This window comes from Nomascus leucogenys, chromosome 11 (assembly GCF_006542625.1).
Source record: "Nomascus leucogenys isolate Asia chromosome 11, Asia_NLE_v1, whole genome shotgun sequence".
Taxonomy (NCBI): domain Eukaryota; kingdom Metazoa; phylum Chordata; class Mammalia; order Primates; family Hylobatidae; genus Nomascus; species Nomascus leucogenys.
Window position 1 is genome coordinate 67,810,353 of NC_044391.1, and position 14,274 is coordinate 67,824,626.

The following is a 14,274-nucleotide window of genomic DNA, read 5'->3' on the forward strand; positions in this document are numbered from 1 at the left end:
AAAAAAAAAATTAGCCAGGCATGGTGGCGGGCGCCTGTAGTCCCAGCTACTTGGGAGGCTGAGGCAGGAGAATGGCGTGAATCCAGGAGGCAGAGCTTGCAGTGAGCCAAGATTGCACCACTGCACTCTAGCCTGGGCAACAAAGCGAGACTACGTCTCAAAAAAAAAAAAAAAAAAAAAAAGAGAATGTTCCTTCCCTCCAGGTATAGGAAGGATGCCTCTTGAATGAGGATATTTTCTCAAGGGAGAAGGGTTGGGGAAGATTGAGCATGGCCTCTGCTTCCTCTGTTATCTCAAATTCCAAGCCTCCATATTTTGGGATAGCATGTTCTGAAGCCCATGGCTATTCCAAAATAATTCATTCTCATGACAACAATCTAATCAGTGAGAATAGGCAACAACTACAATAAAATTAGAAAAAAGGGTGCCATAATTTTAAAAGAAAATACGCCACAAAAATTATTTGTGTCCATCGAGAAAGCAATAGGTTGTTTAAGACTATGCTCTGGTGTGTAGAAACTTGGTTATCAAATTCAAGTGCTCAGAGGAAGATGTTTTATTCTCTGTTTATAAAAAATAAATAGTTCTGCATTAGGAAAAGTTTCTGCTTAAATGAATCGTCTTTAGCTAAGAGTGAAACCATTTTTGACTTGTTAATCTGCTTGAAGACTGGGAAAGGGTGAATTAATGTAGTTTCAGTTGTTATTATTATAACTATTATTTTTGTTTTCAGATGAAGTTTCGCTCTTGTCCCCCAGGCTGGAGTGCAATGGCGCAATCTCAGCTCACTGCAACCTCTGCCTCCCAGATTCAAGCGATTTTCCTGCCTCACCCTCCCGAGTAGCTGGGATTACCGGCATGCACAACCATGCTCAGCTAATTTTTGTATTTTTAGCAGAGAGAGGGTTTCACCATGTTGGCTAGGCTGGACTCGAACTCCTGACCTCAAGCGATCCACTCGCCTTGGCCTCCCAAAGTGCTAGGATTACAGGCATGAGCCACCATGCCCAGCCTTCTGTTACTATTTTTAAAGGCTTTTAAAAAATAGATTGATAATAGAATAAATTGATTAAATTCCTTGACTTGTAATGATTGTACAGCTTTATGTTGCCCCATTTTATCAAATAGTCAACAAATTTGTCTTATCATTAAAAAAAACTTGACATTAATGAGATACATATTTTGCAAACTTAAAGTTACGTAAGCATTTCTCAGAAACATATTAGTTATCATGATTCAGAATGTCAGTTTTGATAATATTATGGGATATTTTATGACATCTTAAAGTAACATTTAAGAGTAGGTGAAACAGACTCATGGTGGATTGAATATAGTTATCTCCCACCCTCCATTAACCTGGCATTTACTGAAATGGCAACACCTTTAGGAGTAACACAGAAGGATAATCTCTCCTGGCTACATTCCATTTAAGAAATATTGGTGATAGCAATGATTTAAACTTAATGTTAGAAATTGAGCTGAACGATAAAACATAACGTGTTTTTAGACTGCAAATGGCATGTATTAGTAGACTCCAAACTGTGAGATTCTAAAAAATATACTAGTCTGGGAGAGGAGGACTAGACTTTTCTAGACTGGACCTAAATTATTTTGAAACTAGTATTTTAATTAAAAAAAAGAAAGAAAAGAGAGAGAGAAATAAACAGAGAGAGGGAGAGAGACAGAGAGAAAAGGGAGGAAGGAAGGAAAGAAGGAAGGGAGGGAGGAAGGAAGGAAAGAAGGAAGGAAGGAAGGAAGGAAGGAAGGAAGGAAGGAAGGGAGAGATATAGAAGAAGAGAGAAAATTAAATAGAACAAACAATACTTGGTGCCAAATTCAGTGGACATTTTTCCATGAGAATAAAAACAATCATAAGACTATAAACATGAATAATACATGGGAACATAAATTTTGTGGCTGCTGTCAAAATGATAATGCTGCTCCTATTTTTAGAAATATTTTTACTGTATACATTCAGTTAATTTTATCCAGCTGTCAGTATGCATTCTGGAAGTTGCCAGAAAGTGAATGAATGTGAACATTTAAAAGAATGAATAAAATAATCTTAACATGTCTGTGAGTGTAAAGAAGAGCTCGTGCACCAAATGGCTTCACTGTCTACTTTTTGGCACAGGTATCAAGGTGGTACATATAGGATATGCTCTTGGAATTGTTTTTCCAACAGAAATGTTAGATTTGCAATGAATATTGTCAATCTTAAAGGGTCTTTCTCATGGCCAATAGTAGCATCCTTTTCTGAGATGGCTGGTGGGGACCACAGAACCAGTCTGCTGTCTGTGATAAACTGATTCAGACAAGCTCAAGTAAGGATTTGGCGCTTGAGCTCACACTCAAGAGTTCCCCAATACAATGACAAGCATTCTTAATTCCTCCATTACAATTTTTTTTAATGGTGTGGTTAGGTTGTCTGGGTACCCATCAGCATGTGGCCTTTGCAATGACCACTGGTAAATAGAGCACTGTGTGGCCATGCAATGATCACAGGCTTTGGGATCGAGGGATGTGGGGTCAGATCCCATCCTGGCTACCCACTAGCTATGTTATATAACTTCTGGCAATTTTCCCATCTGAAAATGGGTCTAATAATGTCTACTTTACAGGGATAGCTTACCTCTTCACAATTATGTAAGCAAAGAATTTAGCACTGTGCCAAACACAGAATACAGTCACCAGGGCCGACAGCAGTCACTTTTGGCAGCTCTAACATGTTGCTGCTCAGATTTTCATGTACTGGTTGTTTTTTTTTTAAATGAAGCCAAAAATTATAGGAACTTTACCTAACACCCAATGATATCTGAATGCCTTCTTCCCACAAAAGTTATGGTTATTCCAAAATTAGAATGTTAATAATAAATCAAAAACAGTGGGTCTTAACCAAGAAAGACAGCCAAGTGTTTTGAAGTCAGACAAATCGGCTTCTAATCTTAACTTCCTACGTACTAGGCACATGGCCTTGGGTGAGTAATTCATTTCTTTCAATTTTCTCATATGTAAAATGGGCAACAGTACTTACTTCATGGTGTTGTCATCTAGATGAAATGAAACAACGTGTATGAATTCTGGCTGTGCCATTTACCGGCTGTGTGATCTTGGGCACATTTCTAAATCTCTAGGTGCTGCAGTTTGCTCATAGGTCAGGTGGATTTCACAGTCATCCTAACGCAGAGGTTGTTAGGAGGATTACATGGGTTAGCTAAGAGAATGCACCTAAAACAATGACTGGCACATGGTAAGTACTCAATTAATATTATAATGCTACTGATTTTTCATTTTCACTTCTTCTTCATTGGTTTTATTGTTAATAGCCAGAAATTAGGTTGATGAGATAACAATGGCGTACAGTTGAAAAAATTGCTTTAACACTTTAGAGCATAACAGGCCAAGAGGATTAACCTACTGGAAGTGGTATGCTGCCCGCTGCTCCCTTGGATTTAATATTACATGCACTCTCAATGGAAAGCAAAGAGGAGTTGAGATGGGGCAGAGGAGAAGTAGTTGCTCTGGAAACACTGATGGAAGTGAGAGGGCCACTCAGCTGTGGTGAGCCACCTCTGAGCCACTGAAACTGGCCCAGTGTCATCTTTCATAGTTGTCTTCACCTTGCATTTCACAGTTCACAAAAACACTTCATATCCACCATCACACACTTACTCTCCCCATGTTCCCCCTTGCAGTAGGTGGATATGCTAAGTGGCCAATCCCCATACTGCATACCCCACTCCACTCAGGTTTCTTTTTTGCTTGGTTTTCTCTCTAGTGATGGAGGTTTCCCCTCATATCAGAAATTAATTTTAAAAAAAGTTGCCATGGAAGTTGCTGAAAGTTTCCAAGTATCGACAGGAGAACCGTTAATTGGCCTGTCAGACTACACAACCTCCACAGAGGTCATCTCTGGCTGAGTAAACACTGCATCTCTGCCATTTACTCACTAAAGCAGTCAGAATTCCTCTTGACAGAACTGGATTCCAAAACAACAACAAAAAAAAACCTGCTCCAAAGGTAAGAGACAGCTTATTAAATTTGTGTCAAGCCTACTGCCTGATACCTTTTAAGCCCAGTCTGATTTCTTTCAGGCCCTTGACACGTGCTAATTGGCATTATTCTGTTAGCAGATGCTGACAGGAGACAGGCATCAGGCTTTCCTGCTTCTCTGTACTCAGCATGACATCCTCTCATAAATACCAAATGGGATGCCTTAAACGACTGGGAAATACATGCTAAATGGGTACTTAGATGTATTTAGACAGCTTATTTATCACTGAATATGGCAAAACTCTTTGTGTGCTCTTTTGGGGAGGTAAAGAATGTCACAAGCGATGGAGCAAAGTAGAAATGTGCCACATGGAAATCAACCATATTGTAAACAGTACATGCCTGTTGTGGCCTTTCCACACCTTACAGTTTATTACGAGGAGCTCTTACAGCTCCTTCCTGGGCTTTCATTCTTCTAACAAATATTTATCACTGCTGGACCAGGTTCTGTTCTGGGCACTGGGGATACACCACCAAACAAAACAGATAAAAAATGCCTGTCCTCGTGGAACTTATATAGTAATAAAAGATGGAGGATATCACATGGAGATGAATGTGATGGAGATGGGATGAGATGGGGTGGGTTGGGCTTGGGACAGAGTTGGGGAATCGACTTTAATTCACCTGGTCAGAGGCCAGGCTGAGCAAAGACCTGAAGGAGGCCGAGCCAGACAGGCCAGAATAGGAGGAGTGTTTTAGAGGAGGGGCGGAAGTCTGAGGGGCAGCCAGCTTGGTGCACACAGAGACTGGCAGATGAGAGCACAGTGAGTGTGGGACAGAGTGGTGGGAAATGAGGCTAGGGAACTGGCTGGAGGTGGATACAGGCAGACCTTTGTAAGGGCTCAACCACCTCTGCACTTTAGAATCCCTTGTGGAGCTTTTAAACCAAGTGAATCAGAATCTCCTGCGGTGAAGCCCAGGCCTGGGGATGTTTTTGAAATCTCCACATGTGCCTCCAGTGAGTAGTCAGAGGAAGGACATGAGCTGCCTTCTGCTCAGAGGGATCCTGAGCTTTAAGAACAGACCCCAGGAGGGGACGGGTGGTTGCAGGGAGGCCAGTCAGGTGCAGCAATCATCCAGGGAGGGAGCTGGTGACTGGGATGTGGGATCAAGTGGAGGTGGTGAGAAGAGCTCAGACTCCAGGTATATTTTGAAGGCAGAGCCAAGAGAATGTTCCTGCAGATCAGGCATAGGGAGTAAAAGCAGAAGGGTAGTCAAAGATGACACCAAGGTTTTGGGGCTGAGCAATTGGAAGAATGGAATTGCCATTTGACTGAAATGAGAAAGGTCATGGGAAGAACCTAGAAGGCATTTTTACATCATATACGAACACTTTGCATGGAAATGCCCATAGATAGTAAAATGCTCAGTACCTGGCACGTAAAGGACTCACTAATGCTTTTAAAAGACAGTATGTGTGGTGAGGCTGAAGGGCAAGTATCTACAGCTGAGTATCTTTAAGGTGGTTTGGTAGCAAATAATAAACAAGTGTTCCAAGCATTTTTCCAGAGATAAGTAGAGGAGATGAGGATGTAGCCAGGAAAACTCCCTATAAATGTCTCTGCCTCCATCTAAATCTTTAGATAATGTGGGAAGAGGCTTCCTTGCCTGGCAGAAATTCTGGCAACTGCCCCTACATTCAAGGAAAAGTATGAGATATGCTTAATACTGGTAGATGACACTCCCATCTCCCCCAGTGTGTGGTACTTAAAGCTGAATACCCTGAGTGACAAATAGCAGGGGAGTTAGCCAGCCACCTTGCCACTATATGTAGAAAATACCTACAGAGCAGTGCCTTCTCTAGTTCTTTAGGAAAACCTCAGCCCTTGTATGGGGCTGTATATAATTTCATTTTCAACAACCCTGCCAAATTCCTAAGATGCTTAATATTGACCAATTAAACAAGAAAAAATGTAATAATACATTTGTCATTCAAATCACTATGTACTATAGCTAATTAAGGTCCTCATTACAAATTATATACAATAGTCAGTTATATGCTTTTTCAATTGAATCCTTACATGAGTAAGATTTATTAACACAAATAGCTCCTGACAAACTTGGCCCAGGAACAAGCACTATATTTCCTCTGGGTTTTGGGAAAAAGTCAAAGTTATTATAAATGGTTGCTTAGGGGAGATATTTGCTATTTTCTCCACTGATTTGAAGTAGGTCAGATTGAGAGCTGAATGCTTCCCTAAGGTTATAATTAAGTATGAATATTAAAAAACTGAGAACAAATAAAAAAATACAACTTCTTTAAGCTTTCACATCACAGAACTTGCATTGTGTTTTCACCTCAGGCAAGATGCTTTCTTTGGGAAAAGGAATACGGTTGAAAAAATAGACTTTAAAAAAAACTGCAATAGCTCTACAAGCCTAGACTTTGAGAAAGATTTGTGCAAACAAAAATGCTTTGAAGAAGTATTTAACCAGGTAGAGTTGGGGCAAACACACAAATGCTGAAAAAGCAGCCTGAACTATTGTGATCTAATTCTGCAGGACAGTCTGATGTTTTTTCCCCCCTTGAAAATCACATCTTTCTGCCTCTTCCCATCCAAATCATTCACTCTTATAAAACTAGCTTAGTAAGATCAATATCTGAGCTAGCAATGTAAATTTAATTATGGTGAGGCCTGGGTAAACATTAGCTCTAAGACATTTCTTGGTCTATAGAGTGATAACTGAATTAAGTAGGATTATTTCATCATTATAGTATTAAGCCCACAATGTTACACAAGAGAAGCTAATATTTCTAACTCTTTTTAGCTTAGCAAAATATGCTATAAGCATTTACATGAGCCAATTTAGTATGTTTCCTCCTTGAAGAGCTATGAAATAGGAATACACGGCAGCTAAATTTTCAGTGTAGAGAGAGGAATGTCTAGTAATCAAACTATCGAAGGGCCTCATTATAAGACCATTCCTGGGATGCTGGCACTCTGGTCTCCTGATAGCCACTTTAGTTGAATTCCCATGGACCTGGGAATTCACAGTCTTGCCTTCCATCTCCTGCATTTTCAGCTGTGCAGATTCTCTAAACACAGTCTTCCTTGAAGTCCCCATTTGGGCATTATTTCTTCCAGGAATCTTTCTCTGACTTTCTTGTCTTTGGGCATTTCTGTATCAGGGCACTGGCCTAATGATAAAACTATATTTCTGCCTCTCTTTGAAACCTGGGAGCAGCTTGATCATCATTGATGTCTGGGTCAAGCACAGGGACTGGTATATATTAGGTATTCAATACTATTTATGGAATGCATGAATGAATGAATAGAATTAAAAAGCTAAGACATGGAAACACATCCCATGTGCTAGGTGCTGGATAAAGAGATAGAAGGTATATCCTCTAGAAGTTGAGGATCTGGATCAGGAAGGGGGGAATGTAAAGAGAGGCAGAAGAATATAAGCCGGCATTTCTTAAGGACCAAAGCAGTGAGGACTTATTTCTTAAGGACCAAAGCAGTGCTAGGACTAAGGCAGCCGCAGCATGGAAAGGCAGAGTAGAATCCTGGAAACAGCCAGCCCACTGAAGGAAAGGTAGCCTCAAGCCAGACAAAAGGAGGCAGGAGGGCAAAGGGGACATGATGAGCAAGGCCCTGTTATGGAGCTGAGAAGAATTACAGTTTAATTTATTAGATGATAGACATTGAAAGACTGGGTTCTGAATCCAGACAACTGGGTTTAAATCCTGACTCCTTTACTACATGCTCTTTGGGCAAATCACGTAATATTCCTAAGCCTCAGTGTCTCCATCTGTAAAATGGACATAAAAATAATATCCTCCTCACAGATATGAGATAAAATATATAAAGCTATTAGCATGGAGCTTACATATAAGAAATGTTATTATTGTTTTTATTCACATTCTGTATGGCATGGCTAGGACACACACATTTAAAAGGCTTCAGCCTAACTGTATGGAGGTGAGGGCTGTGCGTGTAGATAGAGGACCAGTGCAAAATTTTAAGTTTCCTGTCTCCTCTAGATTTGATTAAGAATGATAATGTATAACCCTAAAACATCAGCTAGCTACAGGTCAAGATCCTAGCTAAGGTAATATTTGCGGCATTTGTGGGATGGCTATGTAGTATTTAAACCTGTACCACATTAGCCTAGTTGGTTAAAACAAGATCTCTGAGTATATTCCCTTCTCACCTCCTACTGGCCATTATAGTTACAAATAGATTAACTCATTTCTTTTGAATGGGTTTATTTGTTTGCTCTCTCAGTTGTACTGTAATCTCCTTTAAGAGGAGAAAGTTGTTATTATACATCACTTATGGCAGTGTCTAGCAATGCCCAATAATCTTCTCTGGGTTACTACTAGCCATTCATCACCAAAGTGATCACCCTCAATCGTAGATTCTTGACTCCATGACCCTAAGATCCTGTGGACACTACAAAAATTTTCTACAAATACATTTGACACTCTGCTAACCTCATAGGGAAGTTTAATCAAGTAAACTAGTGAGGCTACCTTGTGAAATAATTTTAAAATTACCTTGAGAAATCTATTTTTAAAATTAGTTGGAAAAATCTCCCATGGGGTCTGACTTGTCTCTGCCACTTTCCTAGAAATTTAAAACAAATTCTCTGATATTCCCTCAAATAGAACGTTTACCCATACATTTGGGTCATTTTTTAATTTAAAAATATTGAAATTAATCACTTATTCATTTCAATATTTTGATATATAGTTTATAATGATAAAGCAGATTTATTTTGCGTATTAGGCAATTTGAAGTGTGAAGTGCAACTGGACTAAAAAGAGCCAATAGACTGGAGCCAATAGTTTATCAAGCTCTTCTTAGGTAGATTTCAAATTTTGCTACTTAGTAACACACTGTATTTTATAGGGAAAAAAACATGTTCACCTTTATTATGATTTATAATCCCCTGACCTTCCATTTCTATTCTCCCCAGACTTGCTGCGAGCATTAGTTCATTCAACTCTTACATTTATAGAGAGCTTGCTTCTCACCCATGCTTTACAAAGTCATTCTATTGGTTAAATGTCTATGCGAGTACTGTGGAGAGATATTTTTTAAATAATTATCATGATAAAAACAGCTTATTAACTCGGTCACCTGGGAAAATGATTTATCCTTTCTGAGTTGCTTTTTACCATCTGTAACAGAGTAATATTTCCCGTCTTTTAAGGCTGCTATAACAAGGAATGATAATAAATAAAAACTATCTCACACAATGTCCCTGGTATTTAGTAGGTGCTTACTTAAGTTAAAACCAGTATAAGTGCCATATGCACATTTTACAATTGACAAAGTGTCTATTTTTCTATACTCTGGTTCTTATTGTAAAAGAGCTTCCTTCCCTGGCATCTATCCACAAGCAACAATGGCCACTTAAGCAGTCCTCTAAATTATTCAGGAGATTGTTATAAGACTTTTTAGTTCTACTTTTTATATATTACCATCCAATAATACTTGCAAGGGCAAATTAATCATCATCTTTCCACATTAACTTTCATATTATAATAAATTAAATCATGAATCGGGGGCTGGCTCTTGGGCAGGGATGAATGAGAGAACCATGAAAAAAATCTTGTGCTTTCTTTAAAAACTATTCTTCTAATATGTTGGAGAAGCAAAGAGTTTGCTTCTCTGTAGCCGAAATCTGCACTCAAACATCCTTCGAATATGTCCTCACTTTACTATAATCTAATCAAATTTGAAAGCTCCAAAGCCCAGTGTTAGGAACCCAATCTGTTGTAGCTGCTTCAAACTAGAAATAGTTTTAACAAATGAAAGAATCAGGGATATAGTCATCTCAAAGTAATTATTCCATGTTCCCCAGTTTAGAAAATATAAGTCATAAGTTACAGCCAATTTACTCTATGTTTCATTTAGTGTCCATGAATCAAACTCTTCTGTTTTTCTAATAGATGAGAATATTTTTAGAGGGCTGAAATTCTTATTTTTATTAATAAATGTATTAGCAAGTAAAAGGAATGTATTTTGACATAGCCTCAGATACACAATTTGCTGTGGTCCCATTTCAGGATGTGTTTCATCAAAATAGGTAGAATCAGAATAGGTAGTATCAGAATGGCACAGTAAATTTAAAAAAAAAAAACAGTTGGGCAGGCCTTACCCCAAACATCTTGAATAGGAATCTCTGGTTGAGAAGTGTGCAGCGGGTAGCTGCTGGAAACCCTTGCTTGTTTAGCTTTCCCCTGCGAGTCTATTGAGAAACCTAGTTTTAAACCGACTGCTACATCATTTGGTAAACTGGATGACACTGGAAGGTGACACCAAGCTAGCAGCAGTTATGGCAAAGGAAAAGCGATGATGCTGTAGGATGCTTAGGCTGTATCCTGTTTTAATAGTGCTTCGCAGGATGATCCCAAATCAAATATCTTTTCAGAATTTGAACTGGTAATGTGTCTGCCTCTTCCTCTTATGTTTCCACCCCCATAAGTTTAATCTACGTCCCTTCTGATTGTTAGGAAGATGTTTATTTTAAAATATAAAAAACATTTTTCCGTGCAAATAATTCAAGCAATTAAAGCTAAAAAATGAATATATTTTAGTGTCCTTAGACTGAACAGTGAGGACTAATGCAGAAGTTAATTATAAATAAGAAAATATTTTAGGTCCTTCTTTCAGATTCTAGATCTTGAAAGTGTCTTTAAAATTTTAACTTACAACTATAGAATATATTATCATATATATATAGGGAATAGTGGACCCAGTATCTTTATTATAATAAAAAATACTCTAATCCTTGCAAAATTTCACTTTTATGAACTTTGATTGATTTCTCCAGTGAGTTTCCACCTCTCGCAACTATATAATAAAAAATACTAAGTGGCTTAAAAAAAAAACTCAGTTACATAGATTATTACTTGGAAAGAAAATTATATAAAAGGTCTCAGTGAGATAAATTTTAAAAAGATAAATTACTTTTGTTCCTGTATTTAAAATATATGTGATCAGGCTCCTATCAAAAAATGGATACATCCAAGAACTTAAAATTCTACATCGTAACATTCAGTTTCATACTTTTTTCATCAACAGTCCTTCCTACTTTTGCTCAAAACACAGCTTTGCTTTTCAGTATTTGGGATTTTCTTTCTGTTTTTTGTTTGTTTGTTTCGGTTATAAGTATCTTAGTTTCTATCTCAGCTCATCCTATCCTTTTGCCAGAAAGCCATTCCCTACTCCTAGCACTGTCCGTATTTCCCTGCCAAATGCAACACTTTCTTTCATGGGATCAAGGATTTGAGGAATGGAAGAACCTTAGAGATCCCTTCCGAAAAAGATTTAATTCAGGAATCCTCTCTTCAGCTTCCTTGTCAGAGGATGGTCCTAGCTCTGTTAAACATTCCCAGAATATCACATTGCTGGAGAGCTTTCACGGATCAAGAGGTTTTCCGTGTGTCCAGACTAGCTGTATGATTCTAAACAAATCACAGCATCTCTTGAGTCTGCGTTTCTATAAAGCAAGAGGAGGTGATGATTTCCAAGGTCATACAAGTCACAGAATTCTTCCTAATTATTTTAATGGCAGTAAGCAGAATAAAATGCTTGCTTGTAACATCATTGGCTCTGAAGGATATTGTCCAAAGGGTGAGGTTGGTGTTTAAGGGTCAGGGACAGTAATTTTTAACACCATCCAATAAGGACTTTTCAATGCTACCGAGCAGTGGGGTCTACATACTGTTCCCTAAAAGGACACCTCCTGGCTACTTGTTCCTTAACTTCCCGCTGCCCAGTCTGCCACTGAAAGCCCCACATGGCACTTAGGGAGCTCTCACCATGCATCCATTATTATCATTATTACTATTATTATTACTGATTTGTTCACAGAAAACCATTACTACCAAAGTCAGTGGTTGATCTTCCATCCTTATCTACTTATCTGCAATATTTTTCACTGTTGCCCACTCCCATCCTTTAAAAATTATCTTCTTTCTTAAAAATCAATCAAAGATTGATTCTCCTTTGCCATGTTTTGATCACTTTTTTATGCCCATCCCTTGAAAAGGAGTCGTTTCTTTGGACCTCCGATCTTCACCAGGAGAATGCTAAACTCCAGCTCTCCTTCCTTTCCCTGCCACTGTTTGACCTTACACAGGTCGTATTCTCTCTGGGCCTCATTTGTCCCTGAGAAGAGAAGGAGCTGGAGTGATGATGTGGAAGTCTCTTCAAGCTGTACACTGCTATGCTAGTCATCTTAATCCCATTCCTACATTCCTTCAGTATGTGGTAGAGTTTCAGAAAGCAAGTATAGGTCTGTGATGATGCTAATACCACCAAGAAATCATTCACTCCAGTATGGGGAGAAACCTTAAACACCATCTAGTCTGAAACTTTTGTTTTACAGATAAGGGAACCTAGGTTCAGAGAGGGTACTTGATTGCCTCAAAGCAGAGACAGGATAATAAGGAGGTCTCCTGGGCTCTCACTTGTTGCAAAATAAGAGTTAAAGTGTTTTCTGGATCTGGTTAAAGTGTATAATGATATCAGAGTAAAATGTCATACGGAAGGTATAAATTGATCTAGAACCATTAAAGACTTCCCCTCCCCCTTTAAAAAAATCAACTTTAAGAATTTTGGAGACAGATTTGCTATCGGTGGTCTTTATACAAAATAGCGTAATCTGATAACATAAAACAATCTGTTAGATTTATGTTTTTAAATAGCCAATAAAACAAACATCAAGTCCACAGATTACATATATTTACATTAATTCAAATGTCCAAAGCACAGTACAGTAGGGTCTATTTAATAGTTCACATAATTTAAGATTTACATATACACAAGCACATGAACCAATATTAGTTTGCTAGAACAGGGATTTAAGAAGTTACTCAGACATTTTGGTATTGACACTTACATATTTTTGGCAACAAATTATGATGACTTTAATTTTCAACGAGATCTTTTGTACAAGAATACAGAATGGGAAGAATGTACAAATGAAAAGACAGGGAACAAATGTATTTTCCTTGCACTATTTCTATAACACCATATAGGATGTGGCATTATCCAGTACATTTATCAGTGTAGTCTATTCATTCTGGTCTGAAACGGTATTTTGGCTGAATATCCCCAATCTAACTTTGCTTTAGGCTTTATAATTAATTGATGCTTATTCTTCTTTCTACATCTTTTAAAAATGAAATTGGACACTAGTGTTTTTCTTTAAAATAACTCACTTGGTACTAGTAAGTTAGCAAGTCTATTTTTAAAGGACACTAATACATAAAGTTTATTTTTTCTTTCAACATCTAATAAAAGGGACAATGGGAGTCATATACCTCTGGGCCTGCTCTGAAATTATCAATAGTGCTAAAGCTAAGATATTGTTACTAGCACTTAAACTTTGGAAAACCACCCCATCTTTCTCTGGTACATTCAGGAACTAAAGTGCTTTACCTCATTTCCTACAATCATTTTTAAGAGACCATTTGGTTGTATTCAAAGAACAAACAACACAATTTCTGTCCTGCTGTTTATTTTGCAGACCACACACAAAGTTAATATGAAGAGAATTAAATTATGACATCATACGAATATGCACAAATTAAATGGACGCCACAAAAAAGGTGTGTCAGAAAACACCGAAATTGACTGAATCTGAGTCAGATTTCCCTCGTGGACTTTAGGATGCCCTCAGCTATCACTTGCCTCGCTGGGAAAGAGCCTGACTTTCCCGTTCTGCCCTGCTGCAGTATCCTTCAGGGGTTTCCAAAACACCACTCTTTACCTGCACCTGCCTTCCGTTCATCAGTGGAGCATCACTAGCGGGGCCAGGACTGAGAATCGATGAATGGGCATTGCTTTGGTGTAGCATATTTTTCTGTCTCTTGGTTTTACACTTGCAGGGACATGGAGTCAGATAGAGGTATAAAAGTACCAAAACGATACTGGCCACGCAAGCAGCAAGAGTGGTAAAAGCTGTGTTAAATGCCTCATGGGCATGGGATCTGCTTACAGTGAAATTGCTCACATTTATTGTGACGTCCACAGTTTCATTTAACAGGCGTTGCTTATTCATTGCGATACAAGAATACACTCCAGCATCCTCAAAACGAGGGCTTTCTATAATCAGACTTCCATTGTGAAACACGTGAAAGTTTTCCATCTCTTTATCCGGCTCTAGCAGTCTGTTATCTGGACCCACCCAGATGAAATCGGTATTTGCATTACCTGTCTTGCTGTCACAATGGACCATCAGTCTTTCCCCGACCTG